This window comes from Microcaecilia unicolor, chromosome 3 (genome assembly GCF_901765095.1).
Source record: "Microcaecilia unicolor chromosome 3, aMicUni1.1, whole genome shotgun sequence".
NCBI classification, from domain to species: domain Eukaryota; kingdom Metazoa; phylum Chordata; class Amphibia; order Gymnophiona; family Siphonopidae; genus Microcaecilia; species Microcaecilia unicolor.
Genome location: NC_044033.1, coordinates 234,342,909 through 234,369,732, shown reverse-complemented (window position 1 = coordinate 234,369,732; position 26,824 = coordinate 234,342,909). Strand labels below are relative to the sequence as shown.

The 26,824-nt window shown below is 43.8% G+C and overlaps 1 pseudogene; it reads right to left on the bottom strand.

The window, feature by feature from the left end:
• Positions 1 to 577: 577 nt before the first annotated feature.
• LOC115464437 lies at positions 578 to 25,132 on the bottom strand (annotated as a pseudogene).
• Between the last annotated feature and the right edge of the window lie 1,692 nt (positions 25,133 to 26,824).

The window sequence follows — 26,824 nt, the reverse complement described above, 5'->3', positions numbered from 1 at the left end:
TTGACATGTGAATTAGCATATGCCATCTCACTACTGTGCTAAAAATTACGAGTGCAAATTTGGTCGTGTACCAAAATTGCACGCGCAGTTTAATTGAATAATGAGACAATTAGCACCAATAGTTTACTTTTTAACAAGCAATTATTGGCACTAATTGAAATCAATTAACATGTATGCACATAAATTTAGGTGCATGATCCATGCCTAAATTTTACACACATCCCAAAATAAATAAATTGAGCTGCTGTATTTTGAGCAGATTGGGGTCTTTTTAGGACCCGTTCTTTGCAACCTGAATAAACATGAAGGGAGTAACACACTGAAAAGCTACTCACATGTACAAAGTTAATCCAATAATAAGATACCACAGACAAAATTGTTATTGACCATTATATTTACTTAAATTTTATATTCAAATTGTGTATTAACATCTTATTTTAGCTATAATATAAAAAATGTGTAATTTAGGATGGCCTCAACCAATGATACAGTTTCTGGCAAAAACACAAATCATTTACTTTGGACTCACCCAACAAATAACAACAATAATACATTAATCCATCTTTTACAAAAAAATTTAATCATTCCAGTTTTTAGTTATGTATTTTCTGCTGTTCCTTTCAGGCCTCAGCAGAATAATGTAGCACTTAGGGAGAAAAATACAGCCCAGAAGTCCAGCACTTGAAGCCAGGATAGCAAATATCTCCACTGCCACCATGTACTTGCCCTTGGAGCTCAAATACGTTAGGATGAAGGAGACCCAGACGCTGCAGAACACCAACATGCTGAAGGTGATGTACTTGGCTTCATTGAAGCTGTCAGGTAGATTTCTTGCTAGCAAAGCTACAATAAAGCTGGTACCAGCCAAAAATCCTAGATATCCCAGAACACAGTAAAATGCAACGATTGATCCTTCATTACATTCAATTAGAATTGTTCCAGTTTCTGATCTCATATTAAGATATGGGAAGGGGGGAGCAGTGCACAACCAGATGAGACAGAAAAGAGCCTGAAGAAGGGAACAGGAAAGGACTATAGAGTTTGAGAACCTGGAACTCATCCATTTCCGGAGCTTGTTGCCAGGCTTGATGGCTTGAAAGGCCATGATGACAGTGATAGTTTTTCCCAATACAGAGGAGAGTGAAATGGAAAAAGTGATCCCAAAAACAACCTGTCGGAGAATACAGGTCACCTTTTCAGGACGGCCAATGAATATCAAAGAACAGAGGAAGCAGAGCATGAGTGAGATGAGGAGAATGTAACTGAGGTCTCGGTTGTTGGCTTTCACTATGGGAGTGTCTTGGTAGTAAATGAAGATTCCCAAAATAACAGTAGTGATGAGAAAGAAGAAAATTATGATGAAAGTCAAAGTTATCCCCAAAGGCTCTTCATAGGACAAGAACGTTATTACTTTTGGGATGCAGGCATCTTTCTTCTGATTGGGCCATTGGTTCTCTGGGCATGTTATACAGGTATCCATATCTGAGAATGGAAAATATTGTCTGATTATCTCACAAATAGGATCTGTTGCAGGACATACATGAATGTCTATGTTCTTTTATAGAATAGGCCCCTCCCAGGCATCTTCTAGGATCCAGTCCTTGCCTTACCCTTGTCTTGCACTTTTCTGGTCCCAGTTTTAGTATAGTTTCATGTCTTGCCTTTTTCTGCCTTGCCTTGTATTGCCTGGATCCAGTCCCAGTTTTAATCTAGTTCCGAGTCTTTCCTTGTCCTGTCTGGATTCCAGTTCTAGCTCCCTTGCCTTGCCTTGGCTTCCTTGCCTAATCTGGATCCGGTCCTTGTCTTGTCTTGTACTTTGTTACTTCTGCCTTGCTTTGTGTAGTCTCCTGGTTTATTGTAGTCCTATCTTGCCTTGTGCCTAGTCCAGTCTTGCTCTGACTTCTACCTTGTGCCACCCAGGTGACTTGTATGCCTTAGCTCCGACTGTGGTCCAAGGGCTCACTATACCTGAATCCGTGACAGCTTCTTTGTTCAAAAAACAAAACAAACAAACAACAGTTCTGCCGCAAGATAAAGCACTGTGTGGTTTGTATTTCTAATATAGTAGAGGAGTGTGGTAGCCGTGTTAGTCCACTCTTAAGGTTATCAATAGAAATCAAACAAAATAAAATATGGAAAAGAAAATAAGATGATACCTTTTTTATTGGACATAACTTAATACATTTCTTGATTAGCTTTTGAAGGTTGCCCTTCTTCGTCAGATCGGAAATAAGCAAATGTGCTAGCTGAAAGTGTATATAAGTGAAAACATTCAAGCATTACTATGACAGTCTGACAGGGTGGGAGGATGGGGGTGGGTCGGAGGTATGCATGGGGACATCAAAGCAAAATTGTTATTGACCATTATATTTACTTAAATTTTATATTCAAATTGTGTATTAACATCTTATTTTAGCTATAATATAAAACACGTGTAATTTAGGATGGCCTCAACCAATGATACAGTTTCTGGCAAAAACACAAATCATTTACTTTGGACTCACCCAACAAATGATAACAATAATACATTAATCCATCATTTGATGTCCCCATGCATACCTCCGACCCACCCCCATCCTCCCACCCTGTCAGACTGTCATAGTAATGCTTGAATGTTTTCACTTATATACACTGTCAGCTAGCACATTTGCTTATTTCCGATCTGACGAAGAAGGGCAACCTTCGAAAGCTAATCAAGAAATGTATTAAGTTATGTCCAATAAAAAAGGTATCATCTTATTTTATTTTCCATGTTTTATTTTGTTTGATTTCTATTGATATTTCTAATATGTAACCCAAGAAAGAAAGGCAGACTTTGGCCTTCCTTGCTTTCAGTAAAATCTTTTGGCACACAGCTTGTTGAACCCTTTTCTTCAGTATAACTTGAAACTCCTCAATAACTTTACAAGTCCTCCTCCACCCCCTCACAGCTCAGAGCAGAGTCCTATTTCCAGGTCAAACAGCAAATGGTAGCCATAGCCTTACTATGGCTTATGAAATAAAGTTCATTTCTTAGTTCCATTAGTTCGAACAGTCCAGCAATAGTTAATAGCTTTTCACTCTGCTTTGCTGACAGCCCCAGTGCAGTTTCAGCTGTGGCTTGTCCCCACCTCCCACTTTACCAGTTAAACTGGCTCCAGTCCTCCCAGGGGGCCTGTGTGAAGAGAAAAAAAATGGCAAATTTTATCCAGACACTGAATCTCCCTGCAGCTGGGTTCCTTCACTCCTCCAGTGCTACCTCCATTTGTGATGTCTGGAGTAGTTTGAGACACTGCCTGATCAGCCCACTCCATCTCTGGTTCCTCACTTCCTACTTCCTCCTTCATATTAGCCCATGGTGACCACTCCCCTTCCCAGCTGCAGCCTATATCCATACTATACTTAGTCAACCAGGGTGCCTGGGCTAAATCGGAATCCTGGTCTGTCTTTAAAGATTTTCCCTGATATTGAATGGAACCTGTCTGACTGGGATCCTTCTCCTTCTCTTGCCAGGCCAGGTTTTCCCTCACCCTCCAAAACCAATGCTGTGGCCGGGGATAATACAAGTAGGCCCTTTCCCTGCTCTGCCTGCCAGCTTTAGGCAGAACCCATTAGTCATTACAATATCTATGTGCAGTGTGTTTTTTCTAGCGAAAAAGGTGCCAGTACTCAAATTCTAGGCCACCCTTCAGGGGGTGGGGTGATCACTGAGGGACCCACCCCACGATAGCCAGGCTCCCTGCAGCAAGTCAAAAAATCTATGACAAGGCAGAATTGTTGTGTAGAGCCTGAACTCTTTTGTGAAAACTTGGGGACCAAGGGTCAATTTTAGCAGACAATGGAAAAGGTGCCAGTCATAGGCGTAGTTTGACTGTTTCATTTGGGGGGGCAAAGAATGGGCAAAGCATATTAGCATATCATTTGCAGATATACATATGCAAATGAATATGCTAATATGGAGAAAGGAATTGAAATTTACAGGCAAAATATCACAGATGCACATTTCAAAAAGCTGACACATTTCAATTAATAAATTATGAATAAAATACTTTTATCTACCTTTGTTGTCTGATCATTTAGTTTTTCTATTCGCTTTGGTCCCAGTGTCTTCTGTTTTATGCAGTGTCTTCTTTCCAGTAGGCTTCCCTCTGCTCCCCACCCTCCCAGTCCCATCCATCTCTTGCTCCTTCCCTCTGCTCCCCACCCCTCCCAGTCCCATCCATCTTCTGTTCCTTCCCTCTGCTCACCATCCCTCCGTCCCATCCATCTTCTGCTCCTTCCCTCTGCTGTGCCTGACCTCTCCCAATCCCATCCATCTCCTGGTCCATCCCTCTGCTCCACACCCCTCCCAGTCCCATCCATCTCTTGCTCCTTCCCTCTGCTCCCCACCCCTCCCAGTCCAATCCATCTCCTGGTCCTTCCCTCTGCTCCCCACCCCTCCCAGTCCCATCCATCTCTTGCTCCTTCCCTCTGCTCCCCACCCCTCCCAGTCCCATCCATCTTCTGCTCCTTCCCTCTGCTGTGCCTGACCTCTCCCAATCCCATCCATCTCCTGGTCCATCCCTCTGCTCCCCACCCCTCCCAGTCCCATCCATCTCTTGCTCTTTCCTTCTGCTCCCCACCCCTCCCAGTCCCAACCATCTCTTGCTCCTTCCCTCCGCTCCCCCACCCCTCCCAGTACCATCCATCTTCCTTCTACTGCCCCCCCCCCGCGAGGTCCAAGATGGTGACTCCGTTTACCCCCTTTCTTCCTCCCTCCCTCCGGCGCAGGCAACAGTCTTCAGCTTTTTCAGCGTTCCTGGCAGCGGTAGCGATGTACACGCTGCCTTCGGTCTGCCCCGGAAGCCTTCTCTTCAAGTTCCTGTTCCCACCTATGCGGGAACAGGAACTTGAAGAGAAGGCTTCAGGGCAGAGCCGAAGGCAGCGTGTACAACGCTACCGCTGCCAGGAACGCTGGAAAAGACTGCTGCCTGCGGCGGCGGAGGGAGGGAGGAAGAGAGAGGGGTAGACGGACACGCTCCTCTCCGTCCGCTTGGCTTCCCTGCCCTCTCTGTCTTCGTCCCGCCTTCCTCTGACGTCAGAGGAAGGCGGGACGAAGACAGAGAGGGCAGGGAAGCCAAGCGAATGGAGAGGAGCGCATGCCTGCATGTGTTTTTTTTTTTTTAAACTAATGGCGCGGCGGCGCCTCGTCGTCGTTTGGGGGGGCATTGCCCCCCCTCGCCCCCCCCAGTCTACGCCTATGGTGCCAGTAGTCAGTACCCCCTCAAAAAAAGCCCTAGCTATGTGAGTACTAAATTTGTCTGGATATTGGTGATCAATACAATGATGTGTTTATAACCATGGCTGCCAGTATTTTTAAACAATGCTATCTGCTAAAGCTGGATACAGGTTCAATAATGAATAACCAGTGCCCAAGAGCAGCCTCATTATAATCTTATCACTCACCAGTTTGGTTGGAGACCTCGCCTTCTGAACAGGGAACACAGTCATAACAGCAGATGGGCATTCCTTCCCTGGTTAATTTTCTGAATCCAGGAAGACAACTCAGGCTGCATCTAGACTGTGGAGTTGCCTGAGGATTGAGAAAATAATCTGAGAAAGTTGAAAGAACACTGAATTATTACTTTTCAGATGCAGTTTTACTTTTCTTTGTAAACATGAGCTGGTTCTATCATTTTTTTTGTCTCATTACCAAGCTATTCAGTAGAATACAGGGGTGAGGAAGGAACACTATTTTTATTGGAATATATAAATAAACTTTGAAACAAGGTTGACCTGGAATCAGTTATTCAGGTTCATTGGGGAATGTGTTGAAGAATGTTCTTGTGCTGGTCACCCTTAAAATTAATATCTTGATTAAACAGAATGATGAAATACCTCTGTTTCCTCAAATAAATTTGAAATTTCCATATGCTCATAAGATTCAGACAGATAAGATCTTTGTCCTCAACATGTAGCCAAAATTGATCTGCGCGTCTGAAGAAGGGAGCAAGGTTGTTCCAGGGGCAGACATAAAGTGCTATAGATATAAGTAATACTCATCTACTACCCATATAACTTATCCATACATAGCAAATTATACCCAGAAAGAACAGGTCTATCTTTATATGGATAACTTATCTGTACAAAGTAAGGTCAACATATTCAGCAGACTTATCTATATGGATATTACCACTCAATACAGCATGAAGATATTCAGATAAATGATCAAGTTATGCAGTCATCCTATATACTAATTCTCACCTCCAACATTCTGTGCCTGGCTTGAAGCAACATTCTAAGGCTGTGTAGATCGGTGACGTCACCAACCGCATTGTGACATCACTCACAGCTGATTCACAGGCAAGGAGAAGGAGTAGGGAAACACAGCTCCCCAACCCCGAAGCACATCAACCCCCCCACCCCCTCGCCAACCGCAACTGCCCCTTGCCAACCGCAACTGCCCCTCGCCACCCGCAACTGCCAATGGAAACGATGACAGGCTGACGTCACTCACAGCTGATTCACAGCGGAGCATGTTTCCCTACTCCTTCCCCTGCCTGGGAATCAGCTGTGCGTGTGCCGCTCCCTGCCACTTGCAGACACTTGCTGCAAGTGGCAGGGAGCAGCGCATCAAAAAAAAAACTCCCCAACCCCGAAGCACATCAACCCCTCCCCCCAACCACATCAACCCCCTCGCCACCCGCACCTGCCAATGGAAACAATGTCCGGCCACTGCTGGTTCTCCTGTTGACCAGCAGCAACCACTACAAAAAGGAAAAACCCTAAAGTTTTGTATACCTCAAGTGCGGCACCGCAGACAGCCATCAGGCATTGGCTGTCGGCTCTGCAGCCGCTCCTCCTCTCGCCTCCACGTCACTGCCCCTGGAGGAAGACCCCAGAGGAGCGCAGCGATGTGAGAGGGGAGAGGAGGAGCGGCTGCAGAACCAACAGCCAATGCCTAATGGCTGTCGGCGGTGCCGCAAGTGAGTTTTAAAAACATTTATGCTTTTCCCTTTTTGTAGCATCCGCTACTGCTCAACGGGAGAAGCACCAGTGGACGGACAGCGTTACCAGTGCCAGCTGTGAGTGGCGAGGGGGTTTGATGCACCGGGGGGGGGGGGGGGGCAGGGGGGAAGGGTCGCTGGACATGGTTGGCTAAAGGGGGAGGGGGGAGGAGGGTAAGATCCCTGCTACACACTGAGCCCACTTTATACCATGGCCATGAAAACCCTTTTTTAAAAAGGAGGTCTTCATTGGCACTACGCTAATTTTACAACTGGCCTGCCATCATTTACTACTTGAGCCCTTACAGCCACCTATTTAATAGGAAGTGAGAGCTCACGCACTACTCACATGGTAATCGGGAACTGCGTGGCTATGGCCATAAACTGCCTGATTACTTCCAGCACACACCCATGCTAGAAAAAGTTTTTTGTATATTCCGGCATGGGAAACGACATGCGCCAAAAACAGAAATACCGCTGGGCAACTGGGCGTGCCCGGCAGTAGTGCTGTTTTCCCTCATGCTCCCCAGCGCCGGTGCTAGGGTTTCTGGTGCCCTCCTGCAGCCTATTAGTCGGTGCCCCCTACCCATCCAGGGGCGGAATCACAATGGCTCTGCCCCTAAAGTTGTGGCACCCACAGTAGCCACACCCCTTTACCTGCCATGCATCATTGAAAATATTACACCAGTTTAGGAGAAGAAAAATTAACTTGTGGGGGGGGGGGGGTTCATTATAAATAATTTATGTAAGCTGTTACAGCTCCAGTATAACCAAAATGACACAAACCAAATTAGCATGCAGACCAGGAATTAGGAGAACAGGCTTGCCAAGTCAGAAACAATATGTTACCAAAATCTCAGAACCTAACAAACAGATCCTTATTCAGACACTTGGCCTTGCAGTCACACATGCAAAACAGATATAGCCCCAAATCCTAAGAAGCTAACTCTGCATGCAGCACAATACCAGAAAAAACAGAAAGAAACACATTGCAAAATAAGACAGCAGATGGAAATTCTCAAATTGGACATATTCCAAACACTAAAATGAAAATAAAATGATTTTTTTCTACCTTTGTTGTCTGGTGACTTTGTTTTTCTGATCATGTTGGTCCCAGTCTCTGATTCTGCTGCTCTCTATCTGTTCTCTTAACTCTGTTTCCAGGGCTTCCTTTCCATTTATTTCTTTACTTTCATCCTTTCTTCTTCATTTCTTGCCCTACATACATAAGTAAAAGCCAGGTCCTCCGCAGACTAGATCCAGCTTCAACCTATTTTCTCCATCCATGTGCAGTTTTTCTCCTCTCTTCCTTTTCCCTCATCTCTATCAGTATGTATCTCCTTCCTCTCTCTTCCCTCCTCTCAATCCATATGCATCTCCTTCTCTCTTCCCTCTCCTCCATGTCCAGCATTTTTCCTCTTTCCCCTCTCCTCCATCCATGTGCATCTCTTCCCCTGTCTTCCTTCCCCCTCCATCTATGTCCAGAATTTCTCCTGTCTCCCCTCCATCCATGTGCATCTCTTCCTCTGTCTTCCCTCCCCTTCACCTATGTCCAACATTTCTTCTCTCTCCATTCCCCTCCATCCGTGTGCATCTCCTTGCTCTATCTTTCCTTCCCTCCATCCCTGTCCAACATTTCTCCTCTCTTTGCCCTCCATTCCATCCATGTCTAGCATTTCTCCTCTCTCCCCTCCCCTCCATGTGCATCTCCTTCCTGTCTTCCCTCCCCTCCATCCATGCCCAGAATTTATCCTGCCCTCCCCTCCATCCATCCATGCCCAGCAATTCTCCTCTCTCCCCTTCCCTCCCCTCCATCCATCCATCCATGTCCAGCAACTCTCCTCTCTCCCCTTTTCTCCCCTCCATCCATCCATGTCCAGCAACTCTCCTCTCTCCCCTGCCCTCCCCTCCATGTTCAGCAATTTCTCCTCTCTCCCTGGGCCCTGCCCTCCCCTCCATGCTCAGCAATTTCTCCTCTCTCCTCCCCCCATCCATGTCCAGCGCTTCTCCTTTGCCCCCTATCCTCCCCTCCCATCCATGTCCAGTGACTCGCCCCAGTCCTCCTTTTCAACCCCTGAGTTCCAGTTCCAAATCCAGCCCCACCTGCCCGCCCTCTTCTCCGGCAACATCTACCTTTTCATTCCTGCTGCCCTGCGGGACTTAAATCTTTTATTTTACCTCGTCGTAGCGGCAGCAGTGTCAGTGGCGTCAGTGGCAGTGAAAGCAGCAGGCTCACCTCCAGCCTTCCCATTCCTTTCAGAGTCCCGGCCTCACGGAAACAGGAAATTACATCAGAGAAAAGTGGGACACTGAGGGGGAAGGGAAAGCTGCAGATGAGCCTGCTGCTTTAAGTGCCGCCACTGCTGTGACTTGAGGTGAAATAAAAGATTTAAAACCCCCAGGGCGGCAGGAACAAAAGGAGGGCTGTCAGGGAGCTGAAGGCAGGCAGATGGGATCCGAGAGCTGCCTGCAACTGGGCTGGAACTGTGAGCCACCCGGGCAGTGGTAAGCATGGCTTGTGGCACCGTCCAGAGGTTGACACCCCCCTGCCATGCTTACCGGGTTCTGCTAGCCCTGATGCTCCCCATTTGTTATCCCTACTGCCCTTTAGTAAAAGGGCCCCTAACTGAAAAAAATATTTTCTCCTATTTGTTTTAATTATACTGCTTAGTAATTTCATGGCATGCCCTCTAGTGTTTGTACTTACTGAAAAAGTAAGCAATTGATTTGGCTTTATTGTTCCAATTCACTCTGGATTTTATCATATCTTTTATCATATCTTTCCTCAGCTCTTTATTTCCAAGCTGAAGAGTTCCAACCTCCTTTCAATCCCATTAATCATTTTAGTTTCCCTGCTCTGAACCTCTTCTATTATATCTTTTTTGAGATGCAGGTGACCAGAATTGCACACAATACTCATTGTACTACTGAATAACAGCTCCCATTTTAGAAATTGAAAGGCTAACCTTCAGAGGAATTAGGAGCCATATTTTTGGAGTCATGGTCCTAAATTAACTCATTTAAATAATGACAATTTTATTTATTTATTCATTTATTTGATAAAGTGGTTTTCACATGGTTACAATAGGGCAGTGTATAGGGCTGATTTAAGACATGTAGACATATGAGAATGCATCTTTCTAGTAAAACAAAAATGTGTGCTTAATTCTGAGTAAGGAGCTTTTGACTCTTTGGAGAGTAGTGACTTTAATTTGACTAATTTCTTAGAAACATCTTCTGATAATATTATTACTAGAGCCACTCTCTTGGTTACTTTTTTTTGTAAAAAAAAGGATACAATTTTATTTCTTCAATTGAAATCAAAAATTTCTCAAGTGGGTGGGACCATTTTTTTTTTTTAGTTTCCTTTGTAACTGTTTAATCTCTTGGCAAGGGAAACAATATATCTTTTTTGACCCTCTCCATTTGTAGAATTTTTTGAGTGATAAAGTTCCCTTATAAAGCTATTTGTTTGTGTGTAGGAGTGGGATATAGGTCTGTAATGTGATGGGATCATTAGCTGCAGATTTGAAATAAATCAAAATTTTCCTGTTATATTTTTGATAATTTTTTCAGCTTTCCCCTTGACATGGGCTAAGGTGATCAGCTTTTGTATTCTTATATAACAACATGCATGATAAGTGCATGGTTCAGTAGTTTCCATCTTATATCTGACCTGATTGAATAAGTCCTCCCACATACAGTGGGGGAAATAAGTATTTGATCCCTTGCTGATTTTGTAAGTTTGCCCACTGACAAAGACATGAGCAGCCCATAATTGAAGGGTAGGTTATTGGTAACAGTGAGAGATAGCACATCACAAATTAAATCCGGAAAATCACATTGTGGAAAGTATATGAATTTATTTGCATTCTGCAGAGGGAAATAAGTATTTAATCCCTCTGGCAAACAAGACCTAATACTTGGTGGCAAAACCCTTGTTGGCAAGCACAGCGGTCAGACGTCTTCTGTAGTTGATGATGAGGTTTGCACACATGTCAGGAGGAATTTTGGTCCACTCCTCTTTGCAGATCATCTCTAAATCATTAAGAGTTCTGGGCTGTCGCTTGGCAACTCGCAGCTTCAGCTCCCTCCATAAGTTTTCAATGGGATTAAGGTCTGGTGACTGGCTAGGCCACTCCATGACCCTAATGTGCTTCTTCCTGAGCCACTCCTTTGTTGCCTTGGCTGTATGTTTTGGGTCATTGTCGTGCTGGAAGACCCAGCCACGACCCATTTTTAAGGCCCTGGCGGAGGGAAGGAGGTTGTCACTCAGAATTGTACGGTACATGGCCCCATCCATTCTCCCATTGATGCGGTGAAGTAGTCCTGTGCCCTTAGCAGAGAAACACCCCCAAAACATAACATTTCCACCTCCATGCTTGACAGTGGGGACGGTGTTCTTTGGGTCATAGGCAGCATTTCTCTTCCTCCAAACACGGCGAGTTGAGTTCATGCCAAAGAGCTCAATTTTTGTCTCATCTGACCACAGCACCTTCTCCCAATCACTCTCGGCATCATCCAGGTGTTCACTGGCAAACTTCAGACGGGCCGTCACATGTGCCTTCCGGAGCAGGGGGACCTTGCGGGCACTGCAGGATTGCAATCCGTTATGTCGTAATGTGTTACCAATGGTTTTCGTGGTGACAGTGGTCCCAGCTGCCTTGAGATCATTGACAAGTTCCCCCCTTGTAGTTGTAGGCTGATTTCTAACCTTCCTCATGATCAAGGATACCCCACGAGGTGAGATTTTGCGTGGAGCCCCAGATCTTTGTCGATTGACAGTCATTTTGTACTTCTTCCATTTTCTTACTATGGCACCAACAGTTGTCTCCTTCTCGCCCAGCGTCTTACTGATGGTTTTGTAGCCCATTCCAGCCTTGTGCAGGTGTATGATCTTGTCCCTGACATCCTTAGACAGCTCCTTGCTCTTGGCCATTTTGTAGAGGTTAGAGTCTGACTGATTCACTGAGTCTGTGGACAGGTGTCTTTCATACAGGTGACCATTGCCGACAGTTGTCTGTCATGCAGGTAACGAGTTGATTTGGAGCATCTACCTGGTCTGTAGGGGCCAGATCTCTTACTGGTTGGTGGGGGATCAAATACTTATTTCCCTCTGCAGAATGCAAATAAATTCATATACTTTCCACAATGTGATTTTCCGGATTTAATTTGTGATGTGCTATCTCTCACTGTTACCAATAACCTACCCTTCAATTATGGGCTGCTCATGTCTTTGTCAGTGGGCAAACTTACAAAATCAGCAAGGGATCAAATACTTATTTCCCCCACTGTAATTGCCTTCTCATTGATGGTAAAGTCCTCCCCTAGTGGAGCAAAAGGGTTATAACTTCCAACAATTTCATTACTACGTGTCCCATTGGGTAGAATGACCAGTGCTTATAATATCATATCCAATGGCGAGATCACCATTCTTATCAAAAAAGATTTCCTCGCCCAGAACATTCTTAAAATGAAGGTTCTTCAGATAATGATGAAGCTAATGGAAAGCAAAACATTTTTGTTAGTGAATTAACTGCAGGGATACACTCCTAAAGTCAGGCACTCTAGATTCAATTCAAAAAAGTACTCAATCCTGAAAATATGATGAAAAAGTATATCGGATGCCTAGAGATGTAATCACTGTGATGTTTCTTAAAAGGGCACAAGGGAGAGTTCAGTATAGGCTGTACCTACAGCCGAGCATGAATTTCAGTGAGTCAAACCACAAAAGCGGCTCACTTTAAAGCTCTATACATCATAAAGTACTCTCTAAACATGAAGCCCTTAACTCCCCAAGTGAATATAACTTAAATTTAAGTGTCCCAAAACAATAATAAGGATTAAGTAAATCTGCTAAATAGAAATAGTTTTATCAATAGGTATCCATATACAATCCAGACCCTTAATCCAGCAGGAACATACTTTCCTCTCAGTGGTCTTAGTGCAAACTCTCTTGAAACTGTATGAATATAACAAGTAATACACTGCACTGGAAGATAAGGAACAAACGATACAAGAGGTATTAACAGAATTATCCGCTTTCTCCCCTCTTTTTTCTTTCTTTTTTTTTTGACATTCACATAATTTTTGTTTTGCCATTCTCAATTTTTAATTTATTCATTTTTTAATTAATTTAGCTTATTATTTTATTTTATTTTTTTTTGTTTCAACAGTTTTTATTGATGGTTCAGCATGTTATACATGAATATACATTTCGATGTAAAATTGTGTAAATAACATGACATACTTATATGAAGAAATCATTAATTTCTATTATCTAGGTTTTTTCCCCCCCACATTTTCTCCCCCCCCCCAAACCTTTGTGCCTGTGAACATAATATTTATATCTTTGTTGTTACATGAACTTCTAAATAAAATACTGAATTCAAATAATAACTCTTGTTGTGTATTGCTGATTATTAGCCTATCCTGATTTACAGAGACAGCAGATCACATATATGTCCGCTTAATATTGCGGCAATAACCTCTTGTATACCAGGATTAAAGATAGTGCAAAACAACCATCTAAGTTATGCTTTAGAAACTTTTCTCCCCCCTATGCCCCCCACCCCTTTCCCTTCCCTTCTCAAGTTGGTATTCTTTATTAACTTTATTAACTTCAAGATGACCTGAGCCTCAATCATCTAAAACCTTCCCTGAAACGAGAATTAACCGTGATATATATTGAAACTCATTAAACAAATGTCAGGTAGGATCCTGATAAACAGGGCCCTCTCCAGCCTTTAATCTACCTAACCAAATCTCTTTTCCTTATTCCCCCAAATTCCCCCCCTCCCCTCCCTTCCCCTCCCTGCGCATTGCTTATTGTCAAATTCCCTTTACTGGTCCCAGGGAAGTCTATTCAAGATATGGCTTCTCGCCTTAGGTGATATAGAAGGGCATAATTGAACGAAAACGTCTATCTCCATGGGCGTTTATCTCCGAGAACGGGTCCGTGAAGGGGCGGACCGAACCGTATTTTCGAAAAAAATAGACGTCCATGTTTTATTCGACAATTTGTGAGCTGGGCGTTTTTGTTTTTCAGCGATAATGGAAAATGAAAGTGCCCAGCTCAAAAATGAATAAATCCAAGGCATTTGTTCGTGGGAGGGGCCAGGATTCGTAGTGCACTGTCCCCCCTCACATGCCAGGACATCAACCGGGCACCCTAGGGGGCACTTTTACAAAAACAAAAAAAAAAGTAAAAGAGCTCCCAGGTGGATAGCACCCTTCCCTTGTGTGTTGAGCCCCCCAAATCCCCCTCAAAACCCACTGCCCACAAGTCTACACCATTACTATAGCCCTAAGGGGTGAAGGGGGGCACCTACATGTGGGTACAGTGGGTTTGGGGGGTTGGACGACTAATAAGCATTAAGCAGCACAATTGTAACAGGTAGGGGAGGGATGGGCCTGGGTCCACCTGCCTGAAGTCCACTGCACCCCCTAATAACTGCTCCAGTGACCTGCATACTGCTGCCAGGGAGGTGGGTATGACATTTGAGGGTGAAAATAAACAATTGTGAAACGGCATATTTTGTGGTGGGAGGGGGTTTGTGACCACTGGGGGAGTCAGGGGAGGTCATCCCCGATTCCCTCCAGTGGTTATCTGGTCATTTAGGGCACTTTTGGGGGCCTTATTCATGGAAAAACAGGGTCCAGGAAATGTGCCCTAAATTCTCGCTAAAAACGCATATTTTTTTCCCATTATCGGCGAAAGGCGCCCATCTCTGATCGGCCGATAACCACGCCCCAGTTCCGCCTTCACCACGCCTTCGACATGCCCCCGTCAACTTTGTACGCTTCCGCGATGGAGTGCAGTTGAAAACGTCCAAGTTTGGCTTTCGATTATACCGCGTTATTCGTTTTTGGGAGATAAACGCCTATCTCCCGATTTAGGTCGCAATATAGGCGTTTTTGTCTTTCGATTATAAGCTGGCTAGTGTTTATATATGCCCCCCATATTGCTAGAAACCTCCGCTGCCTTCCCGGCGACAGTCCCGCCCCTCTAGACTCCCATGTCAGCAGTTCCTGGAGTCTATTCCTCCAGTGCCAAAAGGAGGGTGGGCAATCATCAGTCCAGTGTAGTAAGATGCATTTTTTCCCCAAAATGCAGGCCTTGCTAAAACAATTTCTCTCCCCTCGTGGTTCCCATCCAGAGTCTAGGCATACTGAATATAGCTCTTTCAAATGTTATACTGATTGTGCGCCCCAACACCCTTGTCAAGTATCTGCCAATTGCCGCCCAGAATGATGATATTGACCTACATTGCCAGATCCCATGGAATAAGTTTGCCTCCAACCTAAGACATTTCCTACAGTTCTGTGTGGTCAAAACTCCTGCTCTAAAAGCTTGTCTCTGAGAGAAGTAAGCCCGATGGATAGTGCGAAAGTGACACTCCTGTAATTCTGCACTGTGAACTATGGCTACCCCACTCTGAAGAGCTGACGATATTAACTGTGTAGAGATGTTTCTGCCTGACTCTATGCTCCATCTATTTGCTACCTCTGTCAGGTCCCGTTCCATTGCGAGCCTACCTAATTTATTGTAAAACCAGGACACTGAGATTTGCCCCGCTGCATCTCCTTCTAATAATTCTCTTAATTGTCTCCCAAATCGTGGGTGTAGACTATCTGGTGGGAGGGTGTTCACATAGTGAGATAACTGCCTGTACGCCAGCCAGGCAGCCGTTTTCTGCCCACACTTCTCCAAGAAGTCAGTGTACGAGAGTAAGGATCCATCTTCCCTTACCAGCTCGTCCATCGAATGGATTCCCTTACTCTCTAATAGTCGGAAAATCCTATTTTCATCTCCGGGCCTGAATGAAACATTCCCCCTCAAAGGTAACCACACACTTCCTCTACTATCCTGCCCCCAATACATGAGCACTGTTTTCCACACATGTCTCATTGACTTTAACAGCACACTTCCTCTTACTTTTTCTGGTAAATCTCTCCTTGGAGAATGTATCAAGGATACCAGGTGCCAAGGCCTGAAGAGGTCTCGCTCAAGTTCCACATGTGTATAGGTATCTGAATCCATCAACCAATCTCTCAAGTATCTTAACATGCACGCCTGGTTATACTTTCGGATGTCTGGGAGTCCTAAGCCACCCATCTTTTGTGCCCCTAATAAGTATTTCCATCTCACTTTAGATTTTCTACCCCCCCAGCAAAATTTCATCACTAATTTCCTAAGGGTTTCTAAATCTTTTTTGAGTAGCCACAGAGGAAGGGTTTGTAGAAGATAAAGCCATCTAGGGAAGACCATCATTCTGAACAAATGCAATCGTCCCAACAAAGTTAATGGCAAATTAGCCCAGTTCATCAGTTGCTCCTTTGTCTCCCGGAGGAACCGTTGCACATTAATTTCATATAACCTTGTCGGGCTCATTGCCAGCTGGATTCCTAGATATTTAAATGAGTCGTTTGCCCACTGCAATGGGAATCCCGCTCCCCACAACTTCCGTAAATCGTCTGAACTAGCCAACGCTTCTGATTTTAAAAGATTTAATCGGAAACCAGAGAAGTCCCCATATTCCGCCAGACTCTCCATCAGGTAGGGCAGGGAATCTCTAGGTTCAGTTAGCAATACCAATAGGTCATCTGCAAACGCAGCTGTTTTAAAGAGAAAGTCCCCTACATGTACCCCCTTCACATCGGGATTAAGCTGCAGTTCCCGCAGCAGTGGGTCCAAAGTTAAAACAAATAGTAAAGGGGAGAGAGGGCACCCCTGTCTAGTTCCTCTTCTAATCTTGAATCTATCTGAAGTTATACCATTTGCGTATACACAGGCCTCAGGGTCTTCATACAATGTTTGCACAGCCTCATTAAACCAACCTTCTATCCCGTAAGCCTTTAATATACCGAACATGAAGCCCCAGTCCACTCTGTCAAACGCTTTTTCAGCGTCAAAGCTGATGAGTAAAGCTGGGTGTCCTTCCAATCCAATTGTCTCCAAAGCCGCCAGGATCCGTCTTATATTTTTGGCTATAACCCTTCCCCGAGTAAACCCCACTTGGGGCTCAGCTACTAAGGATGGTAATACTCTTGCCAGTCTGTTTGCCAATATCTTGGCCAAAAGTTTGACCTCGGTGTTAAGTAGGGATATGGGACGGTAAGATTCTGGTTGATCTTCAGGTTTACCTGGCTTCCTTAATACTATAATCTGTGCTGTGTTCAGATGTCTCGGGAGGGCTCTTTGTTGGACAGATTCCTGAAAAACCTCTGTCAGGACCGGACCAATATCGTCCTGTAATAATTTATAAAACTCATTGCGGAGCCCGTCAGGACCCGGCGCCTTTCCCAGAGCACTTTGCTTAATTACCCATGCCACTTCCTCTGTGTCTATTGGGGCACTCAACTGTGATAATTCTTCACTCGTTACTCTAGGAAGCTCTATGCTATTCAGATAAACGTCACTATCTACCAACTGAGATTGCTGTGACTCATATAGTTTAGCAAAAAATTCCCGAAACACTTTGTTGATTGCCTTATCATCATTCACACGCTTCCCTTTAGAATCCACCAGTGTGGCTATCTTGCTCCGACCTGTACTACCCTTTGCTAATCTAGCCAGGAGAGCGCTACCTTTATTCGCGAACTTATAAAGCTGATATTTATAGTACGCCCATGATTTCTTTGCCTCTAAATGTATTAACTCGTTTAATATTTGTTGGGTTTCTAATAATTGCTTCTTTATTCGCAATGAATGACTCACTCCATATTGCTGTCGTAGGACAGTCACTTGTTTTTCTAGACGCAAAAGCTCTCGCCTCCTCACTTTCTTTTGGTGACTCACATATGAAATGATTTCTCCCCTGAGCACCACCTTTGCTGTCTCCCAGAACAGGGTTACATTTGATCTATGCTGTTCATTATCTATTTTATATTGTTGCCACTTGGAGAGTAAGAATGGAGTGAAGTTTCTATCTCTATATAGGTGCGAGGGAAATCTCCAACTGCTCTCCATTTGCCCAGAGCGCCCTCCTTGAAGGCTTAACTCTACCCAGGCATGATCGGATATCATTATGGGCCCTATTTTTGTGTTTTCAACCTGCGTGAAAAGTTCTCTTGATATTAGCAGATAATCTATTCTAGATAGTGTGGAGTGGGCCCTTGACATGTGTGTGAAGTCCTTCTCCAAAGGATTTAGTGTTCGCCACCCATCCACCAGACCCAATGCTGACCCTAATAAGTTCACCCCTCTCACTATCTTTGTTAATTCTCTATCAGTAGGGTTGGATCTATCCATTTGAGGATCTGCCACATCGTTAAGGTCTGCTCCTAATACTATCGGGATATCACCCATGTCCAATATCTGTCTGATCACCTTTGTATAAAATGTTCGATCAAAGATGTTTGGGGCATAAAGATTGCACAATAGCATAGGTTGGCGCTCAAGGATTACCGAGGCCAGAGCATATCTGCCCTCTGGGTCCACAATGACCTTCTTTATCTCTAAGTGCAGACCCTTCTTGAATAAAATTACTACACCCCCCTTCCTTCCTTTTGCTGGGGCTTCTACAAGATTGCCCACCCACCATCTTTTAAGCTTGGCATGTTCCATCGCGGAAAGGTGTGTCTCCTGCAAAAAGGCAACGGAGGTCCCCCTGTCTCTAAGTGTTTTCAAGATTTTATGCCTCTTTATTGGGGAGTGAATCCCTCCAACATTCCAGGTAGTAAATTTTAAGCTAGGCATATTAGCCTACCCCTAATCTCTCCCTATAGACAATGCCCTCCAGTGTCTTTCTTCTCTTATTTGTGAGAGGGCGTCCCAGCCTCCGCCCCCCCTCCAGACTTGAATGTTCCAAATTCTCAGTTTTCCCCCTATCCAGTGCTTCTACAAATTGTGCGCAATGCCCTCCCCCCCAAAAACCCTCCCAACTCCCCAAACTCCCATCTCCCCCCTCCTTCCCTTTTTTCCCCAGTCCTCCCATTCGGTTCCCCGAATCCATTCCGTTCTGGACTTGGAGCTACCCACCCTTTCATTTACAAATCACCCAATCCCTCCTCCGCTATTCGGATCCGTCCCCTCCCTCCATTCCTTTAAACATAACATTGTCCCTCAGAAATCATTCAATCATGCCTCCTCTCAGCCACTCTTCAGACTTCTCTCTGCCACTACATAGTCTAGTATATAGCCCCAAAAAAAAAAATAATAGTTGTTGTAATGGAAAGTACGCTCTCTACTTAAGTTAAACTAAGAAACCTCTTCAGTGGCCTTCAGTCATTCATTCTATACCGTGTGGTATATACTCCTATAGATATCCCACTGTGGTCCATCTTGGTCCATATGGACTCTACCTGTACTAGAGTTATGATCTTCATCTAGATTCTCTGTTATATAGACCACTGCAGGGCACAACCTTTTACATTTCAGGTGGCCTTAAACTTATCACCTTACCCCCCTCACTCCACTCATCACTTCAATCCTCCATTCATTCAGACGCTCCCTCAGCCATCCTGCCATTCATTATCTTGTCCGATATGTTTATAATAATCATCAAATAGTTGACCTACTGAGCTCAGTAATAGTTACATGTTTTTTTAAGTACTGCAGCTTGTCGACTGTATTGTCCCGACCATGTAATGTGCACTCATTAGACTCTTTTCAGTTGTTGATATCCTCCTTCATATATGCTCTCTGCTGCAGCTGCTTTCCGTGGCCGGGCCCATATTGCCATGCCTTGTCCCTCAATCCATCTGCAGTGCACTTAGGGTTTAGTTCCACTCATCCTATGTCCTGGAAAATTACTACTGCCAAACAGGTGCCAAACAGGTGATTTTACATCCACTTCAAAATTAAATCACCTCGATTTCCACATGGTATATCTGTCTTTCTTTATGATGTTACTTATGTGGGTTGCTGTCTGTCGTCCTGCAACTTATTCACATAGATTTTCGCTTCCTCCACGCGATCAAAAAAGACCACTTTACCTCCATCTTGAATTCTCAGTCTTGCCGGGTAAAGGAGGCTAAAACGGCAATTCATCTCAAACAGTTTTGAACAGAGTGGTACAAAAGCCTTTCTCGCGATCGATACCTTAGCTGAGTAATCCTGAAAACATAGGATTTTTTGGTTTTGGTATTGCAAATGTTTCCCGCCACGCAGCGCTTGTATTATTTTCATTTTATGGGCATAGTTGAGCGTTTTGAAGATTACTGTTCTGGGCCGATCTCCTCCTGCTTGCCGCTGCCCCAGCCGATGTGCTCGCTCCACCTTAAAGTCGCCAGCCAATTCCGGGAGCGCTGCTGCCTGCGGGATCCAAGTTTCTAAAAAGTTCTGCAGATCTTTGTCAGGCAAGGCCTCTGGGAGACCGACCAGGCGCAAGTTGTTCCGCCTCGATCGGTTCTCCAGATCGTCGATTTTTTCTTCTAAGTCCTGCACCCGTTTGGACAACTTTGGGTGTTCGGTAGTTATGCTCTTTAATTCATCCTCCACCGTCCCAAGCCGCTGCTGCGCCGCTTGTATGTCCGCCATCATGGACACGTGCCTCTCCTCCATGCTATCTAATTTATCAATGATTTTTTGCATCTTAGTGTCCATAGCATGTTCCACCGCCGCTTTTACTTCTGTGATTATTTCCACGGTCCATAGTGAACTCGGTGTAGGGGACGGCGGCGAAGTTTTCTCCGCCATTTTGGTTTCCACAGCCCGCCCTTTTTCGCGGCTTTCTTTTCGTGTCGATTTCGTTGCCATTCACTCTCTTTCCGTCTCCTCACCACTTTCTTCGTATACAGGGACGTTTTATATGTATTATTATGCTCTTGGGCTAGGTTTAGGTGTTGAATATAATGCCGATTTCTTGGGTGCTCCGGAGCAGCGATATTTCCCCTCTTCACTCCTCCATAGCCCAACCGGAAGTGCCGCTTATTATTTTATTTTTATAGATCTGTTTGTAATACAAGATAATATTATATAACACATATGTTTCATTTTGAATTTTTTCACATTTTAAAAATCTTTTTCTCTAATTTTATCTTACTTATTTGTTTGTAACATAAGTTAAATTTCATTTTATATTTTTATCATATATTTTTTAATCATTTTAGGGCTTATTTACAAAACATTTAAATATATTATGTGATCTTCATCGTTTTATTTTATTTTGTTTGATTAGCAATTAACGTTTTTATACTTGACAAGTAATCAATATTTCATATTGTTATTTAATTTCCATTGCTATCTAATTTGTATATAATTGTATTTTTTTACATCCAATTTTTATTGTCATCTAATTTGCATTATATTATTTAATCGTGTTTTTAAAATATGTTCATTTACAGTGGGGGAAATAAGTATTTGATCCCTTGCTGATTTTGTAAGTTTGCCCACTGACAAAGACATGAGCAGCCCATAATTGAAGGGTAGGTTATTGGTAACAGTGAGAGATAGCACATCACAAATTAAATCCGGAAAATCACATTGTGGAAAGTATATGAATTTATTTGCATTCTGCAGAGGGAAATAAGTATTTGATCCCCTACCAACCAGTAAGAGATCTGGCCCCTACAGACCAGGTAGATGCTCCAAATCAACTCGTTACCTGCATGACAGACAGCTGTCGGCAATGGTCACCTGTATGAAAGACACCTGTCCACAGACTCAGTGAATCAGTCAGACTCTAACCTCTACAAAATGGCCAAGAGCAAGGAGCTGTCTAAGGATGTCAGGGACAAGATCATACACCTGCACAAGGCTGGAATGGGCTACAAAACCATCAGTAAGACGCTGGGCGAGAAGGAGACAACTGTTGGTGCCATAGTAAGAAAATGGAAGAAGTACAAAATGACTGTCAATCGACAAAGATCTGGGGCTCCACGCAAAATCTCACCTCGTGGGGTATCCTTGATCATGAGGAAGGTTAGAAATCAGCCTACAACTACAAGGGGGGAACTTGTCAATGATCTCAAGGCAGCTGGGACCACTGTCACCACGAAAACCATTGGTAACACATTACGACATAACGGATTGCAATCCTGCAGTGCCCGCAAGGTCCCCCTGCTCCGGAAGGCACATGTGACGGCCCGTCTGAAGTTTGCCAGTGAACACCTGGATGATGCCGAGAGTGATTGGGAGAAGGTGCTGTGGTCAGATGAGACAAAAATTGAGCTCTTTGGCATGAACTCAACTCGCCGTGTTTGGAGGAAGAGAAATGCTGCCTATGACCCAAAGAACACCGTCCCCACTGTCAAGCATGGAGGTGGAAATGTTATGTTTTGGGGGTGTTTCTCTGCTAAGGGCACAGGACTACTTCACCGCAACAATGGGAGAATGGATGGGGCCATGTACCGTACAATTCTGAGTGACAACCTCCTTCCCTCCGCCAGGGCCTTAAAAATGGGTCGTGGCTGGGTCTTCCAGCACGACAATGACCCAAAACATACAGCCAAGGCAACAAAGGAGTGGCTCAGGAAGAAGCACATTAGGGTCATGGAGTGGCCTAGCCAGTCACCAGACCTTAATCCCATTGAAAACTTATGGAGGGAGCTGAAGCTGCGAGCTGCCAAGCGACAGCCCAGAACTCTTAATGATTTAGAGATGATCTGCAAAGAGGAGTGGACCAAAATTCCTCCTGACATGTGTGCAAACCTCATCATCAACTACAGAAGACGTCTGACCGCTGTGCTTGCCAACAAGGGTTTTGCCACCAAGTATTAGGTCTTGTTTGCCAGAGGGATTAAATACTTATTTCCCTCTGCAGAATGCAAATAAATTCATATACTTTCCACAATGTGATTTTCCGGATTTAATTTGTGATGTGCTATCTCTCACTGTTACCAATAACCTACCCTTCAATTATGGGCTGCTCATGTCTTTGTCAGTGGGCAAACTTACAAAATCAGCAAGGGATCAAATACTTATTTCCCCCACTGTATATGTTTATATACTATTCAGCATTAAGATGTCAGCAGTGTTTTTTCCTAGCTTATTAACTTAATTTACACTTAGGGCTTACAAGCCGGTCAAAAGATGATCATATTTTATATTTCATATTTAATTTGTCTTTTTAACCAAGAATTTGTCCTTTATATATCATTTATTACATGATCTATTTCACTTGTCTATTGCTTATTTTATTCATACAATCTTTATGTGTCACGCTATGCATTTTCCTTATATGTTTCAGCATTTATTTGTTCATATATATTATTTCTGATTTTATGTAGATTTTACAAGACCCCTGAGGCAGGCCTTTGGGCTGAAACACGGCCGTGCCGGGTCAATCTTTTATTTATTTTTTATTTATTTTTGTTACATTTGTACCCCGCGCTTTCCCACTCACAGCAGGCTCAATGCGGCTTATATGGAGCAATGGAGGGCTAAGTGACTTGCCCAGAGTCACAAGGAGCTGCCTGTGCCTGAAGTGGGAATCAAACTCAGTTCCTCAGTTCCCCAGGACCAAAGTCCACCACCCTAACCACTAGGCCACTTATTTCAATAAAGTTTCCTCTTTGGACCTACCTCACTGGTTTATTTTGGTAAGGGCTCCCTGTCACATGGCCATGTCGTAAGGGTTCCGAGGTCTTTTTACCCGCTGCGGTACAAAGCGCCCTGGCAGACAGGAAGAACTTCCCCTGCCGCTAGCACAGGGCCCTTTTTCCTGCAGCTTGGTAAAAGGACCCCATAGTAAATGACAACAGATAATGGTCTGTCCAGTATGACCAGCAGTCACAATCATTATCAATTCATGATTAAACCGACAATGAATGCGATATAAAATGCACGATCCTTATCTTTCCGTTTGTTCCAGATGCTGCAATTTAAAAGGATCAGGGTGAGGAATAAGCTCTCTTCCCCCCCCCCCCCCCCATCATTGGGCTCCAGTTTTGGGGTGGTTCTATCACAATGGGCATGGACTCTGTGGTTAAAGCAGTAGTTATAAAGGAAATAGTGTGATTATTGAAACTCAGATGCTGTCAGATACATGAATTACTATCTGATGGGTTTGATTGAAGTGGGAGTTTTGAATATTAACCACCTGGCTCTGCTGTAGGGTAAACTTAAAGCAGAGAAGAACAAAGGAGTCTTTCATGGTGGAGAATGGAGTTTGATTGGGGGAGTGATAAGATGGGGAAGGAAAAGACAAAAAGGGATAGAAAGTGGAAAATTTTGGTTATTTGTTTGTTAATACTAGTTGGCAAATTCATTCTGTTGTGCAATGTGTTAACTAGAAGCTTTCTGTTACATGATGCAGATGTTTTGACAAATTGAAAAAAGATACACCCGCTGTGGAAATAATTTATAAATAAAGCAATTTAAAAAAAAACCTTTTACAGTTGTGCAATTAATGCTATGGTGCACATTTCCGATGGTGGGAAGCATCTATGTGAGTATACAGACTTCACTGCATCCTGCAATTGTTGATCATCACTTCTTTCTGAAAATAACATTCCTCTATCAAAGGATATTACCTTCCATGGTAAAAAATCCAAAATGCTCTCAAGTTCTCCACTCCAAAGGTTGGTATTTCCAGATCTAGAAGAGATCATGTCGTGCAGTGCATGTGCCAGGCCGTACACAGCATTGTATACATTATAGCTGCTCCCAAGGATTGAGATGTCACAGTGTAAGAGGTAGTCAGATGTTTCATTACTGCTGCAGGATCTCTGGATGCTCTTGGGGCACTGGTGGTTACACAGGTCCTTCCACCATGTCTGTATCAATAAATCACTTGGAAATAGAGCAGGATTAACCTCACGAACAAATTTGTGAAAGTTTGGAATACTCTTTTTTCCCACAGTGAGGGAAGGAAAAATAACCTTTCAGCTGTGATGATCCAGACCTTTCCTGGTGCTTCCCAAATACTTGAATGTATTATGTACTCTGTATAGTCTCTATTACAATATAAAATAATCACTTTAGCTGAAGATGTAATGATGGTGTTGGAAATATAACCTGTATTTTGAAGCAAGAGTGAAGTGGACTGACGGATGGTTTCTATGAAATCAATGCAACCTCCACTTTGCTCAATCCCTTCTCTCAGGATCTGCACAGCCCTCATGCTGTTTTCATCACTGGCTGCAACGATACCGACCCAGGTCCAGCCAAAATGCTTCAAAAGTTTGACTATCCCATCACAGAGGTGCAGCTCACTGGGGACAGTCCGATAAAAATAAGGAAATTTAAATGTGTCGCTCATGACAAGATTCCCTGAGGTGTAACTGATCTGTTGAAAATAAAAGATTTAATTCATCATATCAAATATTTAGAACATAATTATACTGTATAGAGTGAAGGAGAAAAAGTATTGGATGACAAAGCCAACTGGTATGAAATATCAGAAAATCTGTACTGACCTATCAAAGAGATAAAGCTAAGCAAAAGAGTGCTGCGCACAGAAAATGTTTGTGTTTATTATTATTATTATTCATGTTTGTTTGATATTATGGTTGCTTCTTTTACTTAAAGTCAATCAAGCAAATAAAAGGAAGAGTATCTTACCTGAAGACAGCAAGAACGTGTAAATATCGTGGCTTTAAAAGGTATGCATTAAGTACACACGTACATAAGTGTTGCCATACTGGGACAGACTGAAGGTTCATCAAGCCCAGTATCCTTTTTCTAACAGTGGCCAACCCAGGTTACAAGTACATGGCAAGATCCCAAAACAGGTGAATTATGTAACAGACCTGCACACATGGTGCATCAGGTGCCTTGGGCCTTCTTCTATCTGTTTAAAAATGCAGTTGAGGACACAGAGGGTGCATCAGATCTAGCAGAAGAAACTTCTTGGCTCTTTGAATGCTGGTCCATAAACATCAACAAGTATTGAGTCTGGGACTAGGTTTTGTTCCATCCACGAAGTATGACCCTTTTTCCACACGGATGGCGCTGTTTAGATTTTTCAGGAAACTGCATTTAAAAAAAATGTTTCCTTAATCATCCTCCAGCCTCAGACAGATCCATTATCAACCCATGTTCATGTTCAACTTGGATGCCTTTAGAGAATTTGGACCCCTCTATTCTAGCATTCTAGAAATGTATGTTACTAGATCTCACTAAATGGGAGACGGAGCATGGTCGCGATGAGACCAGATATAACATTTCACGCTCATTACGTGAAGCACTAACATTGCTACAGAATCAAACTGATGTAGTGGTTCTCCAAGCAGACAAGGAGGAGCAGTGACCCTATAGAGAAAAGAAAAGTACTTGACAGAAGGTCACTGTCAGCTTCAAGATGTGACCACCTACAGGAAATTAGCTGCAGATCCCACTCCTAGTTTGTTAATTAAAATTAGAGATCTGGTTACTGAAATGGAAGCAAGACATATGCTGACTGCTAAAGAAGCAAGATTTTTGATAACTGAGTACCCCAGTATTCCAAGAATCTATTTTTTACCAAAGGTCCAAAAGGACATGGAGTCCCCTCCAGGCCATCCGATAGTAGCTTCAAGAGAATCCTTTCTGGAACCTTTGTCTCAATTTCTAGACCATTTTTAAAAGCCTTTTGCATCCCAAGTTGCTTCTTTTTTACAGGACACGACTGATTCTTTATGATGTCTTCAATTGGTTGACCTGAGGAATCCATCTTTGTCACGATAGATGTGACTGTCACGTCTGTGGCCGTGCCCACCCTCATACTTACCCTGTTTCTGGGAGTCAGTGGCTGTGCTGGCTTCTGCTTGTCTCTGTGTCTGTCTCTGTCTTAGTTTCTTTCTGGCTCTGTGTGCTGATTGCTCTACTGAACCTCACCTGTGTGGGCTATGCCTCTTCCAAGATGGCTGCTGACTCCTCTATGCCAGTATCCAAGATGGCTCCCACTGTTCCTTCCTGGGGGCTGACTTCTCTGTGTGTCAAGCCTCTGTTTGGAGGCAAGGAGATTGCTGCAGCTGTGCCTCTGGTGTTGAAA